The following is a 27,233-nucleotide window of genomic DNA, read 5'->3' on the forward strand; positions in this document are numbered from 1 at the left end:
CTGACACTCATTTGCCTGTTTCACAAATGATCATATTTTACTAGAGATTCTGTTTGGGATACGGATGTGCATTCTGACAACAATCTCTTTCAAAAAATGATTTTACCTTATCGCAGCTTTGCCCCTCTTGCCTCTTTGGAAAATATCTCCATCTTGTGGTCGTTGTTGGTAATGTCTAGACAATATCTCCATCTTGTGGTCGTTGTTGGTAATGTCTAGACAATATCTCCATCATGTGGTCGTTGTTGGTAATGTCTTCTTATGCCCTTTTTTTATTTCAATTCTTTATTAGTTGATTCTAGAATCTCTACAATAGAGCTGAAAATATCAGTTTTGTAGCAGACAATATGACATTAGTTATAGTCCAATTAAGACTTTATTACCCTGTTTGTAACATAACAAATTAAAATTGATTAAAACTAAGTTTGGAACACCAGGGAACATAAAAAATGATTTTTAGGAAAACCATGAGGTTCTCTGTGTCCGATGCCTGCAAGGGGAGAAAGCTAGAATCCTTTGCTTTTTCAAAATTTGAAAATAAACATCATATAACAACAGCTTTCATTCCTAGGAGTGAAAAATAACCATTTTTGAAGACATATTAGTTTCTAAAACACTACAATAAAGTTAAAAACATCCGTTTTATATTACTTTTAGTATTTTTAGTGAAATTAGTCATTTATTGCACTATTTTTAATATAATCTCTAATTAAAAGTGAATAGAATTAAGTTTGGAGCAACAAGGAACACAAAAAAAAAAAGATTTTAAGGAAAAAAATGATGTCTTCTGTGCCAGGTGCCTGCAAGGGGAGAAAGCTAGAATCCTACCCAGGCTCCTGGAGCTCTGTCCTGGCTAAAGGAGGGTGAATCCATCCCCTTCAAAGCTCCATGAAAAAATGATCATTTAAAATTTGAAAAAAAAAACATCATATAACAACAGTTTTCATTCATAGGAGTGAAAAACAACCATTTTTGAAGACATATTAGTTTCTAAAACACTACAATAAAGTTGAAAACATCCGTTTTATATTACATTAATTTTTGTGAAATTAGTCATTTATTGCACTATTTTTAATAAAATCTCTAATTAAAAGTGATTAAAATTAAGTTTGGAACAACAAGGAACACAAAAAAAAAGATTTTAAGGAAAAAAATATTGTCTTCTGTGCCAGGTGCCTGCAAGGGGAGAAAGCTAGAATCCTACGCAGGCTCCTGGAGCTCTGTCCTGGCTAAAGGAGGGTGAATCCATCCCATTCAAAGCTCCATGAAAAAATGATATTTTTAAATTTGAAAAAAAAAAAACATTATAGAACAACATCTCTTGGTCCACAGAGTGCAAAAATCCAACTTTGAAGAAAATCCATTGACTGATCCCCGAATCCTGAAGTTTCTTTGCATGATATCGGGCTTGCAACCACTTTCTAGAAAATTATGAAAAATGCCAAAAATGAAAAAAAAGTTATCAATTCTAGAGCCTAAGAGGAAAACAAGACAAATGTATATCTCCAAATAATTTTATGTGCTTCAGAAGAGCCCAGGAAAGTTTTTTGCATACATGAAACCACGCCCGTTTGCACGTAAGCAGACATGGTTGCACACACGACTGCATGAAAGCACGCGTGCATGCGAAGTCATCCTGTTGAGCATTTGAAAAGCCGCACCACGCCGCACTTGAAATAGCTCTTACCTTAGTGGTAGACGCAGGAATCGCCTTTTTATTTACGCTCTTACCAACGCGATGGAAAGCAAAACAAAGCAAAGCAGAGCAAAACAAAACGAACAAACGAAAACCCTCACGTCCCGCACTTGCATATAACGCCGTTACGTGCCCAAGCGGTATTGTACGTCATCCTAGCACTGCACCCCGGGGCGTACGGTATATGGGAACGAGCACACGCCATGAATCGTCTCGAATCAGTCTCTACAGCTGTAAGGTGCCTTGAAGCGTGCACCCCCAACATTCTTCTTTGCGCATCTGTGAAAGGTAAACTCTTGAGCAAACTCTGAACCAGCTCTAAGGAAACTAATCCGATTAGACGTTACTTTGACTCATCTTTTTACGCTCAGTGCTGGTTTGCTCAAACTCCAGCTAGGGTTAGTGTTCCCACGCTACTTAGACACTTTGTTTACGCTCAGTGCTGGATTTTGGGAACTTCAGGACGAGTGGGAATTTTCTCCTATCTGTCAATTCTGTTTTGTTTTGGAGACTCTTGGCTGCCTATATTGTACAGTGCAGCGTGAAGGAAACATTTTCCAAAACTGTGTCAGCTCAAAAGTTGTAAGAAAACCTCTCCAGCTGCTTTAACTCTCTTCATTTTTGTCATTTAATGTGACACTCGATGTATAACTGGAGCCTCACATATGCAAATGGTGAGGCTCCAGTTCGACACCCAGTTCGACACCACTTTACAGTATATGACAAAAGCATGGCAGACTGTGCCGGACCGGCAGATAACTTCTGCTTATTTTTACCATATTAAACATTGGAAATCCAACCACTTTCATTTGTGACACTTGATTTTGGCTCCACCTAAGACACTCTTAAATCTTCAAACACTTTTCTCTTCTCCCGCAACACTCTTGTCTGTCGGCACTATGTGGCAGTGTTGCATGACAACCCATCTCACCACGGAAAGGAACCTAACAGCTTTGGTAAGAAAGGAGAAAAGGACCTGGCCCGTACGATTAGGCGTTATTAGCACCACGCTCTAACCAACTGAGCTAACCGGCCTCACGACAGTGCTCCTCTCTGTGCTGCAAAAAATCAAACTCAGGGAATTTCTTTTGCCCTCCTTTGAATAGAAAGCCGTTTAATTCAGTGTACGGGCTTTCTCGTGCAGTTTCATGGTTCTTGTAACCCAAATCCTACACTGGCCTGAAGTGCCCCCCCATTTCACAGCATTTTTCAGCTGATTTAAAATGTACCTAAAGGAGAAGCATTATTGAAGACCATCAATTACCAAGAGCTTTTGTCAAAGGTTTTGGTGGTCATTTTTAATGACCACAGAGCGCTGTGACCTCGGTTTTACATCTCATCCAAAAGACAGCGCCCTTTTACAACACAGCATATCCGTCACTATACTGGGGCATTAGGACCCGCACAGACCTCAGGGTGAGCGCCCCCCCGCCGGCACCATTAACACCGCTTCCAGCTGGAAGCTTTGTTTTTCCCTGTAGCTCACCCTCATCCGGGTACTGACCTGGCTCACACCTGCTTAGCTTCAGTGGGTTTTCAGTTGCGAGTTGCAAGGGGATGCAAGTGATGGAGCCGCTCGCTGCAAAAGCCACTGCATTGGCCGGGAATCGAACCCGAGCCTCCAGCGGGGCAGGCAAGAATTCGACCACTGAACCACCAATGCTCAGTGCCTGGGCCTTCAAAAAAGACGCTTTTTTGGTGCTCTGTGCAAAAAGCGTCGACATCTGCTTCCAGCTGCAAAATGCCATTCGCAGACGCTGAAGAATTTATTTCTAAGGCAGCGGGTACAAGCGATTTGGCGTTTTAAAACCACCAGGAACAGCAAAGAGGCACGTTTCTTTGCTTGCGCCGGAACACAACGACAGGAGGTGGACAACGTAGTCGGCAGGATTCGAACCTGCGCGGGGAGACCCCAATTGATTTCTAGTCCATCGCCTTAACCACTCGGCCACGACTACAGAAAGCCCCGCCGCGGCTGCGTTTTTGATACAATCTTACCTGGATCGCGAGGCGCCGGCGGAAGCCTATTTCAAAGTCGTTCTCCGTTTCAAAAAAACATTTCCAAAATACAAGCCTTGCAGACAGACACGCCTCAGAGGACTTAAGGGTGGCTTCATGTCGGAATGATAAAGTCTCCCCGTCCGGACATGAAAATGCCACTTTGTTACACACAAAAAAAGAATCAACAACAGAGAAATGCCCACAAGCATTTGAAAAGCCGCACCACGTCGCACTTGAAATAGCTCTTACATTAGCGGTAGACGCAGGAATCGCCTTTTTATTTACGCTCTTACCAACGCGATGGAAAGCAAAACAAAGCAAAGCAGAGCAAAACAAAACGAACAAACGAAAACCCTCACGTCCCGCACTTGCATATAACGCCGTTACGTGCCCAAGCGGTATTGTACGTCATCTTAGCACTGCACCCCGGGGCGTACGGTATATGGGAACGAGCACACGCCACGAATCATCTCGAATCGCTCCCTATAGCTGTAAGGCGCCTTGAAGCGTGCACCCCCAACATTCTTCTTTGCGCATCTGTGAAAGGTACACTCTTGAGCAAACTCTGAACCAGCTCTAAGGAAACTAATCTGATTAAACGTTACTTTGACTCATCCTTTAAGGGACCCTTGTTAATTGGAGAAATCAATGATTTCTAATGAATTCTGTATGCGTTAAAAGTCAGCTATACACAGTATAGCTGCTCATGATGTTTCCCGAGCCGAAACACAGTGCGTTTTTCCAAGCCATCTGACAAAGCCCGCCCACTGAAAACTGCAGCAGATCGTGTAAAGACGTTCAACTTTGTAACTACTGCACGCACAGGAAGCAGAATAAATTCCTCTTTTCAAACTGTCAAAGGTTTGCTTTGCGAACCCTGCAGGACATCGCACAATCTCTTTTGAACGGGGACAAACGATTTCTTATGGGGCGCAGTAAGTACAGACGTTTAAAAAGCTCCACTCATGCCGACGATGCAGCATGAAGGAGCACAACCTAACGTTTGACAGACAAAAGCCGGGCGCCGCTACGAGCAATATGAAATCAAACTGACAGCACAGGGCGTTTCCCGCTGACTCAAAAGTGATCTCGACAGACGCTGTTCTCTGCATAAAGCCGAAAGAGCTAAAGAGCGTTTCTGTTGAGACGTAACAAGTTCGTTTCTTTCTACCATGATGTCACCACGACAAAATCTGTCTTTAAACACCTTGCTCTCGCTTTCGCTTTCGCCGATTGTATTGCAAGCCCGCGGAAGCTGGTGTAGTGTGCTCTCACGAGGCACCAGTTCTGTAGAGTTTGGACATTTACGGGGACAATTATTAATTGTAGCCAAAAATTATTTTTGTGTAAGTCACAAAAATAATTATTTTAATGGCTTTAGAATCCAACTATGCGATATAACTCAAACAACGCACACACACAGGTACTAATACATGAGGATACATTTATTAATACATAGAATATGCATGTAAACCTAACAGATCTTATCGAGAGGGTTATCAGAATACAAAAGGTATATATTCATTCAGTTACAAAGAGTTACATATATCAAGAGGACATACGTTCAGTATATCATTCATCTAGACCGTTTCATAATTGAACTTGATTACAACTTCTACATTAGATACTCAAAACAAGTACATAACTCTTAGGAATTAAACTGATATCAACTGGTTGGGATAACAATGGAATTCTCGAGCTGTAATGCAGTGAAGTTGAATACTCATCCAATCTCTCGGGATTCAGATCTCCTGTGGGCACAAAGGAACAGTTGCAGGCTGTTGCTGTCCAATCCGCACTCTCTGGCTAGGTGCCAGGCTGTGCTGTGCTGCTTGCGACGGTGCGCTGCTGATGCTCACTGACCGGCTAGTTAGTGTTGGCTTTAACTAGCAAAGTTTGTGCACAGGAGAAAAGATGACTGTGGGTCCCAGCAGGTCAGGAAGAGGACCGATTCGTTCCTGATGAAGCGCTTGTTCTGAATAGTGATTCAGCTGTCCACAGTTCTGACCTGTTCACGAGGTTTGCTGCTGATGCTAACCTCGGGTGGATCCTCTGGTTACTCGTGGCAACCTCCGCTCTCGACTTTTAGAACAGAGGAAAGTACTGGCACTCAGACGCACTGGCCGTTCCGTGGTTGTCCGGGCTGAGTCTCAGGATGGTCAAGAGGCGCGCTGTGAGAATGTCCTGCCCTTGGGAGCCTTCTGCTCCTGGGCCGTCCTGCCATGGATTTGTCTTGCACCCCTGGAATTCTCCTTAGAATTCTCCTACTGGAATAGTCCTACTAGTTCTCCTTCTCCAGGCTCTCTGTTGCCTGTTTTTACCTGGAGGAACTTCAGCTTGTCATTGGCTGAAAGTTTAATGGGCATCAGAGTCCCACATGGGTTACATGGCCCTACCAATCCCTGACTGGTTGATCAAGGTGAGATATGAGTCACTTACTCCTGACACCTAGGAATGCAATCCAGATGTCCATCTGGCACTCCCTAGACAGATAGGCGCCAATGGATGACCATTGATCATGATAGCCAGGCTCAGCTAAGTGCATCCCCATTTGGGAGCTGTCCCTTATCAAAAGAAAACATCTTTAAATCAGCCTGCATGAATAGTTTCTCTGTGGTGCAGCCACAGAGATGAAGAGAGAGATGGGGCCTCATTTGGGAAAGCACAGCAACACTTAATTCTGTCTTATTAACAAGCATTGCCTCTACATATCCCCCCTTTTTGAAGGTCACGAGGTCCTGAGGCGTTGTTGCCTTCAAAACAAAACAGAGTTAAGTGATGTCCCTTGTCATTAGAACATTAACCTTAAATGTCCACATTACTCCTCGAGAATTCATACCGGAACCAGCATTGGGAACAAACAGGATGAATAACATCTGGAGTATGTATAAACAAGGTAGGAGACATCATCTCAGTCTAGGCATTACAAATCAGGAAGTTCACTGTCAGTATCTGATACCTCTGTAGGCAGATATTTGGGGAAGAGGTAACTTCCTTTCTTTTGAAATGCTACCTTTGACTCATTCGTGCTACCCGGAGTACATCTTGATGTAAGAGTACAGCATTCAGAGTACATTATCAGTCATGATCCAGCTTCCCAGCACCAGTGTTACAATAACACCGGTTCCTGTTCCCAGCCCCCCTGATGAACCATGACACCTGTGTTGGGCACCTGCCAGGGTGGTTTGGAGGTTTGTTCCATTAAAGCAAACTAACTACCTGTACATCTTCAGGGCTTACTGTTTCTTGGATTTCTATCCAATTCAATAGTGTGGCACCTGAAGGCATCCACGACCTCAAGTTTGGTCTTATGTTGTCTGGTTGCACACCGTACAGTGTTAAGTTACCATGCTGTACTATGGCCTCCTTGGGAACTTGCAGGAAACTGTTGGTTAGGTAGCTGCATTGTGGTAGCTGTATCATGCCTGTCACAAGTTATAGTGACAGTTAAATGTGGTGTGCTGACCAGCCATTTACTTCCCACCTGCTCTTCATGGGGTTCATTAACCTCCCTCTGCTCGTTAGTAGCTTTACACCCTTCATTGGTGGATCAGTTAGACACAGCCAATGGATAGCTTTGGTAGCCATACCCATCTCAAGATTTGGAACCGAATTCAATCTTGGATTGCCTTCTGGGTGAGCTATGAGCAATGGGTTTAATGTCACATACTCCTCTACTGAGAAGAGTGAAATCAAGTGGGTTAGGATTTGTGCTATGGCTAGACTGGCTACAGTGGCACTAAGCTCCCTTAACAGGTCTTGTGTCAACATTCTGGCCTGTTGCACACAAGCATAAACCCACTGTATAACACCAACAATCATGTCCACTAGGTGGGGGATAAGATTCAACCCTGTTGCATAGGAAGTTGCCTGTAGGGTTTTCCCTAAGCTTTCCAACTTTTGCTGCTGTTGATACAGTCTGTCACTACCCTCTGGCACCTCTGACACCTGCCTTCTTGGGGCAGTCAGGGTGAGAGTGCCAGTAGCACACAAACCTACCAGAAATAGCAAACACACAACAGTGGCGGCAGCAATCAGTCCTCCCAAAAGTCTTTTCGGGTGGCTGATCCCAGTCATCTCCTTCTGAGTGACTGTCCCCTTTCTAAGCTGGCGCAGCATGTACATGGTCTCTTTCTCAGTATGCCATGTGGCATCTTGGGCACCAACATCCTGGAAATCTGAGGAGATCTGACGCAGCTGCTGATGCTGCTCCTCCATTTCCAGGACATCTGCTTTTTCGATTTGTTCATGCCTGTGCTCTAGGAACCCTGCAGGGGGTGGTGCAGCGGTGGAGCATGCCTGACCCTTGGCTTAGTGGTTATCTGGAGCACCTGAGGGATCTGGGATTGTTACTCCATTCTCACTGTTCAGGTCCACCCTGCACACTTCCTGATTGAGGAATCCCTCTATCGGCATGTTTACAATCGTTCGCTGGACGTGGGTGTAGGACACCTGCTCGCTCCCCCCTTCCCTCTCTAGGGGTTCAGGGAGCTGCCCCAGCACTGGGATAGCTAGTTCACTGTCTTCGAACTCACCATCACCCACCAGGCCCATGTCAGTGCAGGCGGGGATTCTGACACCCCCCTTTTCCATGTTCTGCACTAACAGTCGGGTGGCTTGCCCATCCAGCTCCAGTCTGGCTGAACCACTGTTGGTCAGACTCAGACTGACAAACTGAGCTGGTGGCTGTAAGAAAACCGGCTTGGCTTTCATTCCCTGTCCCTTCTGGGGGACTGGGTGTATTGGCAACCCTGCCGTTGAGGCAGGAACAATCAGGTCAATCTCACTCACTACCTGGTAGTTGTGAGAAATAATGTTACCTGACTGCAGGTTCCCTGGGTCACAGCAGAGGGAATCTCTGTGAATCTCTCTCAAATTCCTCAAATTATCATATTCCCGCCCCTTATGCAAAACCAAATCCTCCTCCCATCCCAGTTTATCCTCGTTATTATAAACAAAATCCACCTAAATTTTCAACATAAAGCATTACACAAAATCAATACCTCAACACGCCATACTCAACAACGATAATTCACCAACAGCCAGAACATGTAACTCCACATTCTCAAATAGACCTCATTTCTATAGCCCCACCCCTTATGCAAAACCAACATCCCTCCCCTGTTCTCTCTATCCGCTGGCGTTTGTAATCGTTTTTATTTTCAAATAAATTTTAGCAAAGTCATGTATTTTAAAAATATTAAGATTTCTATATTTATGTCTTTATTTTGTGGTTTCATTAGTAACAAAGGCTAAACTTTCTTGGAAAAATGTATTTTATGTAAACCATGTTTGCTATTAATTCATTTATGGCTAGAATATGTTCATAGTCTTCCAATGAAAGGAGGGTTCCTTTCGCCATAGTCAGGTTGACATTAGAAGCTGGCCACGCCCGGACTGTTACACCAAAGCATTAGCATGTTAAAGCGATTTCATTGAGGAGTCTAGCTTTCTTAACTAGTAAGTACTGTACTTCCTTGGTTTTTGAGGGGGGGAGGTGTCTTTTGCTGGAAATCTCGCCCCCTTCTACTTTGAAAATACTTGTGAAACCGGTTTAATTCGCCACAGCCAGAACTCCCGCAGAGAGGGGGGTTGTATGCAGCGTATCGGTATACAGTAGATGGGAAAGCCAGAGCCGACCGCTACGCCGCCCACGTGTTATGCTCTTCGTTTATGTCTAAACCGGAACACATCATTATATCTCATTTTGTAGTTCTTAAAAAAAAAATCGTTTGCCCAGTCAAACAGTATTGTTGTTATTGTTTTTAACCTGTAAAGTGCTTTGAGGAGCCACCTTTAAAGGCACCATATACAATAAAGTTCATTATTATTACTATTGTTAATTTGCTGGACAGAGAGGTGAACATTATTACACAGAAGACAAAGATAGCGATTTACGTTGCATTGTGCATTGTGCTGCTGTAATACAGTTTTAAATAATTAAAAGTCTAAACAGTATCAGCTTTATTTATGGGTTTTAAATAACGGCGATTTAAACGCGATTTAAATCAATATAAATGTTTATATTGTAACGCATAGGTGACTATTCATTGTTATTAAAATGACTTAAATTCGATCATGTTGTGATTAGAAATATACATTTGTTTGGTGCGAGTGAAGTTTTATTTAATCTCTGAGCCATATTGATTCTTATGGAAGCCAATTTCCGCCAGGGAGTAAAAAAAAAAAACACACTATGGTATTCTCTCCGATGCAGTGCAGTTAAAAACATATCTCTGATGCTGTTCCTAAATGAATATCGTTTATGACCATCAGACGCTTTATGCTCCTTTTCTTTTTAACAGTAGATTGAACAGGGAGAGGCATTTCATGATGTACTTTTAACTGATGAAACAACAGTGTCTCTGGAACAGTTTTCAACCACGTTGTTTTATAAAAAGGGGAGATATGTGAACAAGCAAAACCCAAAACAAACATGTACACCATACGTACGCGTGAAGCTAAAAGTTTAGCCTTTTCACTAATGTAACCACTAAATAAAGACATATAGAAATCCCTACATTACAGACTGTATATGGCTAGTATTGGTAGTTTAAAGATAAAATACAGACCAGTATTCCACTTTCTCCCTAAACATTCTGACCATGTTACTCTTTACTGTTACTGACCATATTAAGTTTAAGTGCCTGTGGGCACTTTTCCTGTCCGTGGGAGGTGGACCGTCTTTCATTAGAAGGTTAGTCTGTTCTACTCTGAGAATGTAGCGGGGGTGGAAAGTGCCCGCGGTCATTTAATTAGTATTAAAATTCGCACTGATTCCCTTGCGAAGATACGGACATAGGAATATTTGTGTGTGGTCAAAAAAATGGCATAAAAACAACAAAGTGAAGGCTGTGAAAACATTCACAATGTACTTTATACACAAAGCAAGTGTTCTCATAACTTTAGGAGGTTTCGTGAAAATGCTACAGGCGTGCCAAAATCGTTTTTTTTAAATTCAAGGTGACTTTACCGCTGTTTTCATTTTCAGATTGTGAATCAAAAAAGGCATTTAATTAAACGCACGATTGCGATTTTAATCAATTACTGTATTGATTGAAAGATACATTCTGTACAGATACAGTACAGTCACATTCTCCTGTCGTCCAGTGGTGTAAAACGAATTAGCAGGTGCTTGAGATAACATCCCACTGAGTGGAATGTTCTCATTTGTTCTCAAGTGTAAAAAGAGGTGATAATTCTTAATAATTCCGTGTCGCATTAACTAACCTCTTCAGTTTATTCCGCCAGACAGTACATTATTATAATTATATCATTATTAAGTTGTTTAGATACGCAATTCCATATTATATTCCCTGTTAATCAAATTCTAAAAGTATGCATTTGTTAGATAACAAGCGAATTCACAGAAAAGGTTAAATACTATCACTTTTCACAAAGTATATAATCCTAATATGGTCAGAAGGAGCACGTAAAAATGTTTCCCAAATAACAACATGTAAGACTTTGATGCTTAAAATGTTTAGGGAGAAATGGAATACTGGTGTGTATTTTTTCTTTAAACTACCAAGACCAGCAATATACAGTACAGTTTACATACATTAATATGTTTATATTCCTAAATTAAAATCGTTTATGAGCATGTGAAAGGCATGGTGAATCGGAGATTCTCAAGAATTACATTGTATGATTAGAAATGAATGCGTGATCGGATCAACTAAATGCTGTGGTGTTACTTTTTGTCAATGAAAAAATAAACTATTTTCGTTTACAAAGACGGTTACAAAGAATGTGGACCAGGGTAATACTTTGAGCTTACAGCTTGTCCAAGGTCATTCATTATTAATACTCTTAGTAATATCTTCAGTAAAGACTTTGATGCATAAAATATTCCTGCATAATTAAAATATTTATGATAAAGGTGGTAGGTTGTGTACTTTTGTCCAACAGAACAATCTTGCTTTTATAAAATATACCGCCTTTTTAATGTTTAATGATTAACATGCTGTAATACACTGTTTAAATTTAAAGTCTAAAGAGTATACACCTTAAATTCTTAATTGAATAAAGATTGTCCCTCAGCAGTGATCAGGATTCAAAACTGACGTTTTCTGGTGACAGCTCAAATGCTGTACAGGAGAGGTTAACCTTTATTAGCTCCACCTGGCGATTTTACAAGGTGATTCCGGATACTATTAACATAATCTAATTTGCGTCCGGTATGATGCGGTATACTGCGACACGCCCACCGTGTTATACCGCAGCGTACCCCGCTTGTTTTGAATGGCTGCATATGTATATAGACTCTATATATACATTTGGTGCATGCCACAATTTTGGATGGTGGTGGAGGAATAGGGATTTTCTCAACACAGCAGGGACTCCAGTTAAGAATGCTGGGTTTATCTCTGAACTGTTAGAAGCTTTGCAGCTACTGACTGAAGTAGCTGTGGTAATGTGTAAATCACATAATAAAGAAATGTTTCCAGTAACTCGAGGGAACAACTTTGCAGATGCAACTGTCAGGTGAGCAATACTTGTAGAACAGTAGTCTGAGACCTCTGTGAAGCAGAGAAATGGACATGGTTAGAAAAGATTGTGGGGCTGCATGATGATGGGGTGTGGAGCTGACAGCACACCAGACGCCCTGCATGCCCTCACAGCCTAATGCCCTTTATAGCCCGACAAATGCACTCTGTTGGACACCCAGGTGGGAGTCAAATGGTGTGCCGGTTACCCAAAACTGGGTGAGAACCGGGTTTGAAGCCGTAACCACTTATGTGGTATCTGGATGTAATGTTTATCAAAGGAACTCAACTACAGTTCAGGTGCGGGTGCAACAGCTCAAAAGGCCTGCTACTGAGGAACCTTTCAAACCTGGGAAATTGAAAATTGTAAAGGGAAAACTGGGCTCTTATAATCTGTTTTCCTGGTGGGTTGCTGCCACTGCCTCTGTGTCTACCAAACACTTGATAACAGAGATAAGCCCTCGGTGGGCACTGCCCTGCCCCTTGTATTATGATCAAGGAACACACTTCACAGGGAAGGTGTGTCAGGCTGTGGCTGCATTGTTCGGAGTGAGATGGACTGAGATCACCCTCAGTCTGCTGGAACAGTGGAATGAAGGAACAGATCTCTGAAAGATCGACTAGACATCAGACTGAAGGAACGCCATGGGATGCGGGCTGGATCAAACAGAACTGTGTAACAGCCTGTTTGATATCATCACGGGCCAATCAATGAAACTTCCTGGAGGGATGAATTTAGCTGGAGGAATGGATTGTTGAATTTGCTAATTCTCTATTGTAGTATTGTAGGTTGCTAGGACTTAGCAAAGCACATCTATGATGAAGAAAAATATATATCATAATTATAATCCAGATGATTGGGGCATTGGTACATGGCTACAGTCTGTGCTAGGAACATGGAGAGGGTCTCTGGTTCAATACATATTTGTGGGTCTGGTATTATTCGTTATGATCATATCGTTAATATCCTGTTTGAAAAACATGTGGACTAAAGCTGCTGCTTCTGTGCTAATTGTACACCCTGAAGGGATCATGAAGGTCAAAAAATGATTTCATGGGAAAGGTTCTCTTATCTAGTGGCAGAACCTGATGGGTAGAACAATATAGCTTTAAGGGGGGTTACCCTTGGGAGTGATTCCCCTAGATGCAAATGATTATTGTGGTTTGTTTGCTCATAATAAGATGTTTTGCAGGAACGGAACAAAGAGAAATTTTACAACTTCAGCTAGAATTGTTCTGCAAAACGTCACAGCTGAGGCAGGGGAACAATGTGTAGATTTTTCTAAGAGTTATTACCCAGTTGTTGACCAATCTGTTGACCAATGTTGACCAAAAAAGCCTAAGATTATGCTGGGCTCCAGCCCACAGGGATTTACCTGTGCTGTAAGAACTAATGAGTGAATAAGGAGACTGGATTCTGGTGAAAGACTTCAGGAAAAAGAAATGGTGTTCACTCAGGTGGAGGGGGCTGTACCAGGTGCTGCTGACCACTGCCACTGCTGTGAAGGTCACAGAAATGGTGCCCTGGATTCATGCTTCCCACTGTAAAAAGGTCACAAACGAACTGAGCAAAGCGCAGGAGTGATGTCTCCACAAGGACAGATGGGGATAACCTGCGTGGGACTGATGTGCACAGCCTTTTTCCTTTTTATGTAGAAGCCTGTCACCACCCCAAAAGAGGAAGAATCTAAACACGAAGCCTCTTTGTATACAAACTGGCTGAATGAAACTGATAATGAGGGGGATATGAGTAATTTGTGGTATAAATTTATAAATCATGCTGTAAAGTTAAAGAAATTTAATGCATCTTGTTATATATGTGCTTTAATGCCTCATTCTACAGCCTCACCCATGCGACTTTTTATGAAATGTACTCTTTTATTAATATCACGTTAGAAGGCTTAGACGCTATCAAACAAGAATTAAGGGGAGTTAGATTAATGGTACTTCAGAACAGGTTCGTGCTGGACCTTCAAAATGCAGCATCTGGAGGAGTCTATGCTTTAGTAGGAGACTCCTGTTGTACATATATTCCAGCTAATGACGATGATTACGGAAATATTACGCTCGCTATTCAGCATTTGAAAGAACTAAAATACAAGGTGAATAAAGAGAGAGGCATAAAAGATACACTGGCTTTTCTCTCCTGGTTAGAATCACTGTTTGGGCCAGGGGGAATGTTTTTCTTTTAAGTTACTAACACCGATTATAGGGGCTGTGATACTTGTCTTCCTGTTTTTATGTTGCTGTATGACATGTATTATTCCAATGCTTCGAAATATGGAAATATGGTACCTAGGGGGATAAACTGTTCATCCTTCCAGTCTGGAGAATTGGCAGCTGTCTGACGTCAGTAAGTGATCCTTAAAAAATTAATAGTTCCATGACAGTGTGCATCACCAGAAAATCAATTTCAATGCATTAAAACTCTTGTTATCCTTCTGATCATTGAAGTGTCATTGCCCCAGCACTGTATACTCTTACTTTTGACGCCTGTCTGAAGTTGGATCCATTTCTAAGAATGGTGACTCACATATCCTCATGCTCAACTTTGGCTCAACCACACAAACTATGAAGTTAATCATCTGCTTTTGCTCCAAGATTTGTGTTACTAGGCTCTCTCCTGGGGATCCTCGTGTTCAAACATTGCCCTTATTGTGGATGATCCATGACAGAATTCAGGGAATTCAGAATTCTGATACCTCAGCTCAGATTCTGACTGGGCAGACTGTCATTGCCTGGTGTGAATGTGTGCATATCTGTTTTTGTGCATGTTCTGTGGCCTGTTGTACAGTACATCACAAATGAAAGGGAAATGGAAAACTAAAATAAGACTCAAGTGTTTTATCTTTCATTAACAGTGTTTCATTAGTATCTATGCTAGATCCTGTCATCCACTGCTTACCACGACAGGCTCTAGCACGGGATAGCAGCTAATACATTTAACAATCTCACTGCACAATGTTGTATATTCAAGGGCTGATCTTCTGTACTTTTTCTTTCACTTTTCATTTCCTGGAAACTCAGTCCTGCCAGGAATAATCTGAGAACATAATCAATCTGAGTGAAATTCTAAGCAGAGGAAGATTGTTTTACAGAGTCAACAAGGTCTAATTCAAGGTCATCAGCACTAACAAGATTCTCTCTGGAGACAGGCGATAAGAAAATTGAAAGTGTGTATTGTTACACAACAGCAGAGACTATGAGTTATGCTATCATGAGAGTGGTGATGGATTTTTTTCATTGCTTAGTTTTGCAGGTTCTGTACATTTGAACATTCAAAGTGACTAAAGTAAAGGAGTTTTCCCTTTTTACCACATAATTCCCAAAGATCAACACTAATAGAAAGCCTAATTCCAGCCAAGATTCAATTACTGTCTCTCAGGCATCCCAGCAGTGGATTTCATGACTTCAGACAGCCATCTTTATCAGTGGAGAACTCAATGCTCTGAGGTTTACTGGCAGAGTCTCACACTGGGTAATATGTTGGTAAATAATGTCCTATGGAATTCTACTATTGATAAATTCTACTATGGAACTGCGATGTGTCCTGAAAAAATCTTCTATGATAGTGGTACAGTCCATCACACCCCACCTACAGCCTTTAAAAGAGAAAAAAAAAACTGACAACAACAAAGTAAGTCTGGTGTAATCAACTAGGTCTTGCAAACATACTTAACCTCTTCCAGCTACCAACATTACAAATGCTGTTTACACATTAGATGGTTATTTTTTGGCTTCTGATATTATGGTGGAAAAAGAGCCCTGGAATCTTTGTAGAAGGACAAAAGACGGAAAGAACAGGCAGTGTAACCATGGCGAAGAGAAGGGAAATATTGGAGAGAGCTTTTTTCATACACTTTTTATCGTTGTTTTTCCAGCCCAACAATGATCAACAAATATGGGCAGGCGTCCTGTGCCAAATCCAATCTACCTTTCTTCCAAGCATACAGGAATGTCAGTGAATTAAATATTGACATATGAAAATACCCAAAAATATGCAATCACACATATGCAGTTTGAGCAAACATAAGACAATACCCAAGTACCACAAACTACCAGGCATCATAAGCAGTTCAGGTGGGGAGCTGTGTCAGCATGCGTAGGCTGCAAAGGAACAAGTAATAGGTCTATTCCATGCTTAAAAGAGAAGAAAGAAAACACAACATTTCAGCCGTGGAGCCCTCACACCTGAAGAAGGCTCCACGGCCGAAACGTTGTGTTTTCTTTCTTCTCTTTTCATCTAGTGTCATTAGCCAGTTTCTGTCAAAATAAAATAGAAAAGGATAACATTCTAGAGAGAGTTTGAAATACCAAGGTACAATTTAAACCATATTTCTTCCACTACAACCACAATATTTTGGAGAGATCGCTGAGCCTAACTGTTCTGGCATGTCCGTTAGCCTCCGTCCTGCTTCAGCAATGAATGCAACGGGGCACATTCTGAGGGAGATGCGGTCAATCAGGTTGCAGGAAAACCATGCTATGCTTTTTTTTGAGATCCTGAAAAGGACAGAGGGGCCATGTATATGTGTGCAGCTGGATATGTTATTGCAGGTGGCGTAGCAAATTCTGCTGAAGCCCCACTGCCTGGTGTGGACGGTAGCTGTGCATGTTGCAGCAGAATTGTGCATGTGAGATCAAGGGGGCATGTCATGTGTTTGAGCACTTCACTCCCTTCCGGAAGCACGTGATTCCCTGAGTCCAAAAAATTTGTAAGTTCTTTGGATGACCTGTGGACCGATCTTTCACGATGAAGAATTCCTTAAGAAGAATAGATCTCGGCCCACCATCCCAATGCCTCCATCTGAAAACAGCAACCTCCCACTGCCCTTAGTCTGCAAGGCAGTCCTTTCAAGTGCGATGATGACGCCGGGACCTTCGTTGCCTATTGTACGAGCTGAACTTTTGTGCTCATCAATTCAAGGCTCTTTCCATCAACTCATCTTGTCTTTTGACGCTTCATGTTTTGTACTCCTTTGACTATCGGCATATCGGGTGACTGCAAACACTGAAGTTCTTGCTTACGGAGTGTGGAACAGTGTTTTCAAGTGATCGCTGTTCTGTCATGTTGACGCCGAGTGAATCTTTCTTTGGCAACATGGGCAGGCTGACAGCAGCGCGAGCTAAAGTAATGGCAAATTTCTTGACTTATTTCTGAATGTGAATGTTCTTTAGAAAAGGGATGCGGCGTTGCTTCTCCCCCGTGTAAAGGTCACGCATTCCAGACGTGGTTATGAGCGAACAGTTGCCGCAAGTGTTTGAAAAGAGCAAGAGAGGAAGCAGCCCTGCCCCATGTGAGGATCAAACTCAGGACCTTCAGACAATGAGACTGACGCGCTACCAACTACACCAACGAGGCCAGCTGCAGTACACAGCTGGAAAGTTTGCCTCATATGGATTTCAGTCGCCCGTTCCCTAATCTTTAGACGCCCTCTGCTGGATGTTGCATTTGCCTTTTGATCTCACCGATACTTTTTTGGTCTGTTTCTGTTGCGAGTCCGTTTTTCAGATCTCACCTAGCACAAGTCTCTCTGGCTGAAGTGGCCTCTCTGCTTCAGCATCGTGCCCTCACTCAGCCATTAAAAACGTCACTCGGACTTCTGACATGCTGACATGAAATGTCAAGAGAGAGTGGCGGAGACGCTTAAGGCAGAGAGAAGATGAAGAGGGGGCGTGGCTGCAAAATGATTGACAGCTGCATGACGCTCTCCATGCAAGGCGTGACCACAGGCTAAAGGACACCTTTCGGCACATCAAGCTCTAAGCACACACCTGGAGGACGTGGGAAATGATCCCGTTATCTCTCGCATGCAAAGCGAGCGCTGTACCATGCAAGCTAACCCCCCTCGCTGGGGTTATGCCTCGGTGTCACCTAGTGCCGCTTGTTCCCCTCTTACCGGGTGCAGTTCACTGCCCTTCGTCTGCAAGGCAGTCGTGTAATTGCAGCTTTCTTGACTTATTGATGAAGGTCTGACTGGACGAGCGAATGACGCCTCTCCCCCGTCCTCAAGCTCGCTGACAGAATAAAATGGAAAGTGCTGCCGTGGCTCATTGGTTTAGGGGTATGAGTCTCGCTTAGGGTGCGGGAGGTCCTGGGTTCAACTCCTGGATGAGCCCTTGTGTGTTCTTTTTGTCCTCGTCCACAAGACTGGGAACTGCATGGGCGAATGTGAAGAAGATCCTTCTCGAACGTGCAAAACGTGCGAGAAGAGGGGGCGCTTGTTTCCAGCCAAAACTTCTCGCGTGTGAGACGAGCTGACCATCGCTGCAGGAGGTGGGAGGGTCACTCTGGTAGACAGAGCTGACCTTCGGCAATAGGATTTATACTCTCCAAGATGATATTTGCACTTTCTGGAGAGGCGATTTTCTCCACTTCAGTAGCCAGATTTCGTCGATTGCGTGGAGAGGGCTGTAGAATGTGGCAGCGCCTTTCCTGCTCCGTCCATGACAGGCGTGCTGGTCTCTGGAGAGAGAGCACGGTCCATCAGCGCACTCCAATAAAGGCACTGGAAGCAGCTGAATCGCAATGGCGAAGCTCAACACTGGGCCGCTGGGCATATCTTACCACCGTTTCCGTAGTGTAGTGGTTATCACGTTTGCCTTCACATCCTGCTTTCACTTCAATGCGCGTCCTGATGTACCCCGGTCTCCCGCGTGACAGGTGGGGACAGGTGACAGGTCCTATACTAACGAGGAAGACATCGCTCTCTCCGACCCCCGGCATTGTGTCCCGAACCACCGTGCTGGAAGCCGACGGGTGCTGTGATTCCTTTAAGGAGCAGAAATGACAACCGAGGAGCCGAGAGATCATTTCAGCATTTCGCGTCTGAACGGAAAACACAAACGACCAACTCGGAATGACTTGCCTTTGACGCTTTTCAAAGCGTTCTTTGTGCACGACGACTGCGCCGCCTAGCAGATACAAATGGGTTGTACAACTTTGAACTAGCAAATGGAAGAGGGCTAAGCCCCCTCTCTTTTAGCCCAGGTTCAATCTGTCTCCCAGAATCACCAGGGCGCACACACACACACCCGTGCCGTTGAAGTGCTCTGCTTCATTTCTAAGGGCAACTCAACATTCACTCCTACCCCGAGTGCAGAAAAGACAGTGTCTGCAGCAACAGCAGCTCAGGTCTCTGCACAGGAGCTAAGCTGCCCCCATCTCCTCTGCTCTGCGGCTCCTGCGGAGTGGAGTCCTGCCTGGAGCTGTGTTTGCAGGCGGCGGCTCCCCGCGCCCTGTCTGTGCGTCGTGAAATTAATTAATAACGTTAATAAATTTATAAAGTTAATTTATAAAGTTAATAAAGTTATAAATTAGAAATTAATAACGATATAATTATATTCATGTACCGCAACACAAGAATAGTACACGCTGTACATTGTCTGTCGATAATGTTTCTGTAGTGCTTTTTCAGCACTTAGCACGTGACTGTGCTGGTGGTGCTGTGGGTTAGGTTCCTGACTTCCATATCACACGGTCTATGATTGAATCCCATTGAACTATGACTTTATTTTTTAACAAACATTTCTTTGAAAAAATGAAACGTTTCCCTTGGTCAGAGATTAAATAAAACCTCACTTTTTTTGAGCAGAAGGTTTACTGTGACCTGAGAAGGGCCGGCATCCAATCACGGTGGTACACACACACGCTCTCACCTATATGAGCTACACGGCTACCAAGATGATCTCAGGTGCGCCGAGCTGGTACGGAACATATTGAACTGATCGACGGCGAATTGTCTCTCAGACAGGCTTTTCACCTCTGAGCTCCCTGACTGACAGTGATCAGCTAGGTAGTGAAACAGTCAGCTGCTTCTAAGCCTTAAACAGCTGCATCTCGGCGCTTCCACGGAGAGATGATTTGAAAGCCGAACATCACCCGTTGGGAACAACTTACTATCACTAGTTTAAGAGACTCTTAAGGTCTTGCAGAGGTGCCTGTCTAATAGCATGCACTTTGCAAGCTATAGGTGTTTAGGCTGAGGCAGAATGCCTGTTAACAAAATGTTTTTCTAAAGGTGTGTCCAAGTGGCTGCAAAAGGACAACACTCCTGGGGCGGCGTGGCTTAGTTGGTTAAAGCGCCTGTCTAGTAAACAGGAGATCCTGGGTCCGAATCCCAGCGGTGCCTTCTTTGTTCTGTCTTCTCGAACAGTACTGGTCATTATGGACAACCGCCTACGGCTAGACTTAATTAAATGTAAGTATTCATTTCCTGTCTTTAACGCGACTTGTTTTTCTTAAAATGGATGCAACTTGCAAAACATGAAATACAAACCTTGCTAATCAGCGCTAGCGGCTGGCAAAAAAAAAAGAAGTCAGCAATGTTTTTTTTCTTTAACCTTAACCCTGCTAATGGAGAAGAGTTAATCGACCGAGTCTATGCAGCTTAAACGGTGCGCATGTCGGGTCCTTAGCTGAAAGGGTGGTAAATCACGCTCACCCCAGTCCTTAATCTTTTAAAGAGGATACAAAATTGAACCTAGTCGCCACATCACATACATCCTATTCAACGATAAAAAGGTAACATCTATCCTCGTCCAGAGTAAATCTCACGTTGAGGGCATATTTTTTTCCACTTTATCATGAGTCGGGCTCGGCTGCACAGAGGAGAGAGCAGAGCAATGAGGTCACGGGGACAGGGGAGTCACATGCTGGCGGTTTGAATACGCGGAAGATCACTGAGGGCATCAGTCCGCACTCCGGACTCTGAATCCTGCCATCCGAGTTAAGATCTCGGCGGAACCTGAGGCGCAGTTCCTTCTTAAAACGTAATCTGGTGAGCATTTCTAGAATCGTACTTGTATAGATGCAGCCTTTAATGTGTTGCTAGGTTAAAATTGATGACTTCTTGAACTTCAGTAGGCAACTGCCCTCTTGATTTCGGATTTAATTTCTTTATTACAGGGGCGCTTTTATGAAGACAGAGTCATGTTCAGGTACTTTGCTTGATGGAGGAAGCTCATTTCGGACTCTGTGATCTGCTCACCTGGAAAGGTCTACTGTACTACTACAAGAGAGAAGTAGAGTCTGGAAGAAGGGACAATTTTATGATGCTTTGGAAGGTAATGCTTTTTTTTCTTTGAAATCGAAATGAATCAGAATATCAGTGCAAAAGACAAACTCTTGGTTTGGTTTAAAGAGATATGGTTTTAAAACAGACAAAATGTAGAAAACAGGTGTTTCTCACTTTTGGAAAAGAATGGACCGGGGGTAATATTTTACTAGTTGCAGGGCTGAGATCACTGGGTTACAGTCCTGTAGTGTCACACCAGGGACAGTGGCGCAATGCATAATGCATCTGACTACGGATTAGGAGATTGTAGGTTCGACTCCTACCTGGCTCGGGTCGTTTTAAAACACATCGGGCTATTCCCCAAGTAGCCTGTGCTACTTACTGCATTGTAATCGTACCCAGTAAGAGATTTCCTTCATATAAATGAACTGCACCTGACAGCTTTAGAATAACACCTGGGCTCAGTACGGTGCTGAGAGCTCAGCGTTGCTGTTGTTCTAATTAGCACGCACGATTGTTGCTAGTTGAAAACTTTTCCCAATACCCCGCTTCCGCTGGTTTGCAATACAATCGGCGAAAGCAATTTTTGACAGTCTCGTCAGAGACTGAGCAAGGTGTTTAAAGACAGATTTTGTCATGGTGACATCATGGTAGAAAGAAACGAGCTTGTTACGTCTCAACAGAAACGCTCTTTATCTCTTTCAGCGTTATGCAGAGAACAGCGTCTGTCGAGATCACTTTTGAGTCAGCGCGAAACGCCGTGTGCTGTCAGTTTGATTTCATATTGCTCGTAGCGGCGCCCGGCTTTTGTCTGTCAAACGTTAGGTTGCGCTTCTTCATGCTGCATCGTCGGCATGAGTGGAGCTTTTTAAACGTCTGTACTTACTGCGCCCCATAAGAAATCGTTTGTCCCCGTTCAAAAGAGATTGTGCGATGTCCTGCAGCGTTTGCAAAGCAAACCTTTGACAGTTTGAAAAGAGGAATTTATTGTGCTTCCTGTGCGTGCAGTAGTTACAAAGTTGAAGGTCTTTACACGATCTGCTGCAGTTTTCAGTGGGCGAGCTTTGTCAGATGTCTTGGAAAAACGCACTGTGTTTCGGCTCGGGAAACATCATGGGCAGTGTCCTGCATGTTTTCTGTGTATAGCTGTCTTTTAACACATACAGAATTCATTAGAAATCATTGATTTCTCCAATTAACAAGGGTCCCTTTTGAACCTGCGAGAAGCATTCCTTCAATGTAACAGATTTACTCCGGGGAAAGGCAGCATGACATTGAGAGTAGCTCAAGCTTTCAGCACCCGTATCGGACTGCGTGTATGCAGACACCGCTCAGAATCCCCTGTAAGATTCTCCTTCAATTCCGTTTTGCAGTGCTTTAGCTCTTTCAAAAGGCTTCGCTTTGCTAGTCATAATCCAAGGCTCATGACAGCATTTGAAACCAATTGCCACTGCGTTGGCCAGGAATCGAACCCGGGTCAACTGCTTGGAAGGCAGCTATGCTCAACACTATACCACCAATGCACGCCCACAGGTGCCCTGCAGGACACCACCAGAGAATGCTCACGATTTCGGAAGCTGTCTCCGGGACGTGCTGATTCCACACATCCTGAATAAATCATGATATTGTTAGTTGCTGTAGCTAGACGTTCAAATGAGTTTCATGGCCAGATGGACTGTTTCCTCCAGCGATTTCGATTTTTAAGAACTTTTATTTCCTTTTCACAATAAAATACAGGGCATCACAAATGCTTTACATTAATATACATACTTAAAACAGTATATATGATCACATCTTATTACATTTTGACACGGTACGAGTTACATAGCAACAATTTCTTTTTTCTGAAGCAAATCACATTCTTTACTTAAACATGATAGTGTTTTTCACAGTTTCTTGAGATATTGACCTATGCCCTCTATTTCCCACAGATTTTCTGCTTCCTCCCTCCCTTCTCTCCACAGATCTCTGAGGTAATAGTTCTCTCGGGTGATGAACAGGGCCAGGCTACCTGCAGCCTTGACTGGGATCTTGATGCCTTTGAACAGCCCCATGTTCCTCACTCTCCACAGGGCGTCTTTCCCACTGTTCACCACGGCCCAGATCCTGTCAAACACGTCAGGAGGAAGTTTGACAGGAGAGATGCCGTATATGACGAAAGCAGCGGTCAGGGTAAATTGGGGCGAGAGAGCCTGCAACCAATCTTCAAACTGTGCCCAGAAGGCCTTAGCAAAAAAGCAGGACCACAGGAGATGGGTCACAGTCTCCTCCTCGCTGCAGCCCACCCTAACGCAGCGAGGGCTGGGTGTGAGGACCATACGGTACAAGGAAGTTCGTACCGGTAAGCACTGGTGGACGACACTCCAGGCTAAATCTCTGTGAATGTTGCACAGAAACTTAGAGGATGTGTGTTTCCACACCTTCCTTGTTTGGGCTGATGTTAAAATGCCCACAGGGGTCTGCCTATTGTTCTGGGGTGCAAAGAAATCTTCCAGTTTTTGGACGCTGACATCTCGGAGGGGAATATGGCCAATTGTGTGAGATCTTAGAAAACTTTTAACTGTCCCATAAATTGCAGGGCATGTGTCAGAGAGTGGGACATCCAGCTTGGGTCTGACACCCCACACTCTGAACACCTCCCTACCTACCCAGAGCCTGGAAAAATAAGTCCAGGTACGCGCTGCAGGTGCTGTTGCAAAGCCTCTCAGCACAGAGGCCAGGAAAATGCACAGCAGCTTCGTAGCAATATCTGGGACAGACTTCCCCCCTGAGGGTAGCGGCCTGTACATTATTTCCCTTCTGAGTCTTTCCTGCTTCACACCCCATAGAAATTGAAACATCAATCTCCTCAGCACCGCCGCAACACGGTGTGGGATTGGGAAGGTAGAAGCCAGAAAATTCAAGACAGGCAAGAGCTTGGCTTTGATGACCAGCACCTTCCCTGTCATGGTGAGGTCTCGGTTCTTCCATTGCATCAGTTTTTTGTTTAAGATTGGCAATTTGTTCTGCCAATTTACTGTTCCCATCTCTTCTCCAAAATACACCCCCAGGACCTTAATTCTCTTCTCTTGCAGCCTGAGATCATGTCCTTCTTTTGGCTCCCTCCAGTTCTGATAAAAAATCTCGCTCTTTGATTTGTTAATTTTTGCAGAGGAAGCCAAAGAGAACCGATCACAGCACTGCAGAGCTCTACTAATTGAGGCATTGTCAGAGAGGAGCAGGGTGACGTCATCCATGTATAGAGATGTCTTTACCTCTCCTCCCCCACTTCCAGGTACTGGTATCCCATTAATGGCCTGATCCTGGCGCAAGGCACAGGCTAAGGGCTCCATAGCCAAAACGAATAACAAGGGGGATAATGGCCAGCCCTGCCTCACAACAGACTTCAAAGGGGCGTGATCTATTGCCATTAACCATTACTCTGCTGTTGCTACCTGTGTACAGCAGGTTAATCCACTTTCTCATGATGGGGCCAAACTTCATGTGCTCAAGTACCGATGTTAAGTACTGCCGGTTTAGGCGGTCAAAGGCCTTTTCTAGGTCTACACCTGAAATGCACAGAGGGAGGGAGCGATCCTCTGAGTACAGACAGACATCCCTCAACAAGGCCAGGTTGTCGCTCATCAGGCATCCTGCTATCCCACAAGTCTGTTCTTTCCCTACCAGTGAGGCCACTACATTTTGTAGGCGCAGGAAAAGGGCTTTGGACAGGATCTTAGTGTCCACGCCTAACAGGCTGAGGGGTCTCCAGTTCTTTATGTCATTCTTTTCTCCTTTCTTAAACAAGAGAGAGATAGTGCCTTCTCTTAAGGAGTCAGGCAGCAATTCTGTCTTATAGCTTTCCTCGAATAGGAGCAGCAGCGGATCCTGAAGCAGATCCCAAAAGGTGCAATAAAATTCTTTAGGGAGCCCGTCAGCACCCGGAGTTTTCCCCTTCTGTAAGCTCTCCATAGCCTGTCTCAGCTCTTCTACTGTCAAATCCCTCTCAAGTACTTCCTTATCTTCTTCACTCAAAACGTTTTCTAGCTTTGAGGTAAAAAAATGAATTTCTTCATCCTTTACCTCTGTAGAGCTGTACATTCTTGAGTAGAAGGCCTCGGTGCAGGAGAGGATTGCACTCGGCTCTGTTCTCTCTCGTCCCTCCTCATCAACTACACTTTCCATGACAGACTTGGAGCCTTCCACTTTCCTGAAAAAGAGGCGAGAACACTTCTCATTTTCTTCCAAGAACTGCACTCGACTACTTTCTTCGGCTATGCTCCGGATGTCCTTTTTTAAAAGGGTGATATCCTCGAGCACATCGAAGCCACTGTGCATCATCGTGTAGAGACGCTGCAGCTGCCTCTGTTTCCTGGCTAGCACTCCTCTCCGTCTGGCAGCAGCCTTCCTTCCCTCAGCCATGAAAAAGGCCTTTGTCCTCACCTTCACCTCCTCCCACCACTCTCCTACTGACCCGTACAGACACTGCAAGGACAGCCACTGTGATAGTTTCTCCTTGTAGCGGGAGACTACCCCCTCGTTCTCTAGCAGCTTTGTGTTGAGTTTCCAGATGCCTGGGCCAAAGCCCTGGAGTTCCACTCTACGACCTAAAGCCTGATGATCTGAGAAGAAGACAGGCTGAAGAGTGACCCCAACAACTTTCACTCTCTCTGAGACAAAGCAATAGTCAATTCTGGAGCTGCTATTCCTCCCTGACCATGTATATCCTGCTGTTGTGGGATATATACATCTATATGTGTCTGAGAGTTTAAAGTCTTGAACTAAGTTTTGCAGGGCCAGTGACCTGGAATCCAATTTTATCAGAGAGCTAGACTGCCTGTCTGTGTGCTCTAAGATACAATTAAAATCCCCTCCCACTATCACGTCTGTGCTACATAACAATAGGTGAGAGAGTGCCTTGAGTAGCTCCACCCTTCCTCCCACGTCAGTAGGGCAATACACATTGAATATCCGCAGGTTAATGGTCCCCCATTCCACATCCACACACAGCAACCTGCCATCTATGACCCTCTGAATACTTTTCAATTTGAATGCCCATCCTTTGAAAAGAATGGCCACGCCAGAGGCTCTGTTGTTATTGTCCCCTGACCAAACAGAAAGCCCTTTATCCCACCTATCTTCAAAGCTTTTATACCTCTCTTAATAGGCTAAAGCACACTCCTGCAACATCAACACATCTCCCTCTCTCTGCTGGAGGTAATCAAAGACAGACTGGCATTTAACTCTGTCATTGATACCTCTGGTGTTAAGAGATATTATGTTTAGAGCCATATTACATAAGAAAGTGGAACCAGTCTTTACAAAACACATTTCTCTTCTGTCTCACCTGGTCCCTTCTTCTTTTTCTTTTTCTTCTTACCAATTTCCTGCCAGCCATCCTCTGAATGAGCCTTCATCAGGGTGGCAGCAGTAAAAGCATTCACGGAGTCCATTTCAAGGAAGGGGGTAGAGGGAGGGGTGGAGGGGTTCCAGCTGTTCCCATCGCCATGCTCTCCTTCCTCCTCGCTCGGGGAGAAAACAGAGTCATTTTTCCTTTTCCTCAAGTCCAGCTCCTGGGAGCACTGAGGGGAAAGGGGTGCAGCCGATGCACCAGTCTCCTCTTCCCCCTCACCAACCATTTGCTGCAGATCCTCTGTGATGGACTGGATGGAGGAGAGGAGGGCATCTGTAGCACTTGCAGAGTCTGAGAAAAGCAGCTCCGCTGAATCCTGGGTATCGTCGCTGGACCCGCTCCACCGGGGGGCCCCACACTGGCCCTCGTTCTGAGGAGCAGGAGTGGGGGAGGGGTCCTCGCTGTTCTCGGGGGTTTTCAAACCCTCGTGCTTGTCTGGTGCAGTCTGTTGTGGGGGCGTAGTGGATTTCTCTTCCACCGGCCCCGGAACCACAGCAGGGCAGATCCTGGCTGGAGGCTGAGACTTTATCAAACAAGGGTTCTTTGTTTGACTTGTTGTTTGCTTTGGCTTTTCGGGCCGGTTTGGCTGAAACAAGCACTGCCTCATCCTTTCTCATTTTGAGTTTATTGGCGTAGGC

General features: G+C 44.2%; 3 non-coding genes across 3 annotated transcripts; 2 read left to right on the forward strand and 1 right to left on the reverse strand.

The window, feature by feature from the left end:
• Positions 1-3,572: 3,572 nt before the first annotated feature.
• On the reverse strand, positions 3,573-3,654 carry trnas-aga (transfer RNA serine (anticodon AGA)). The gene has a single exon. It is a non-coding gene; the product is annotated as a tRNA-Ser (tRNA).
• Positions 3,655-20,244: 16,590 nt separating this feature from the next.
• Positions 20,245-20,318, forward strand: trnat-agu (transfer RNA threonine (anticodon AGU)). Its single transcript has one exon. It is a non-coding gene; the product is annotated as a tRNA-Thr (tRNA).
• A 1,348-nt stretch (positions 20,319-21,666) lies between these two features.
• Positions 21,667-21,808, forward strand: LOC138235541 (U4 spliceosomal RNA). The gene has a single exon (XR_011188219.1). It is a non-coding gene; the product is annotated as a U4 spliceosomal RNA (small nuclear RNA).
• Positions 21,809-27,233: the final 5,425 nt, after the last annotated feature.

The sequence above is a fragment of the Lepisosteus oculatus genome, unplaced genomic scaffold (assembly GCF_040954835.1).
Source record: "Lepisosteus oculatus isolate fLepOcu1 unplaced genomic scaffold, fLepOcu1.hap2 HAP2_SCAFFOLD_82, whole genome shotgun sequence".
NCBI lineage: Eukaryota > Metazoa > Chordata > Actinopteri > Semionotiformes > Lepisosteidae > Lepisosteus > Lepisosteus oculatus.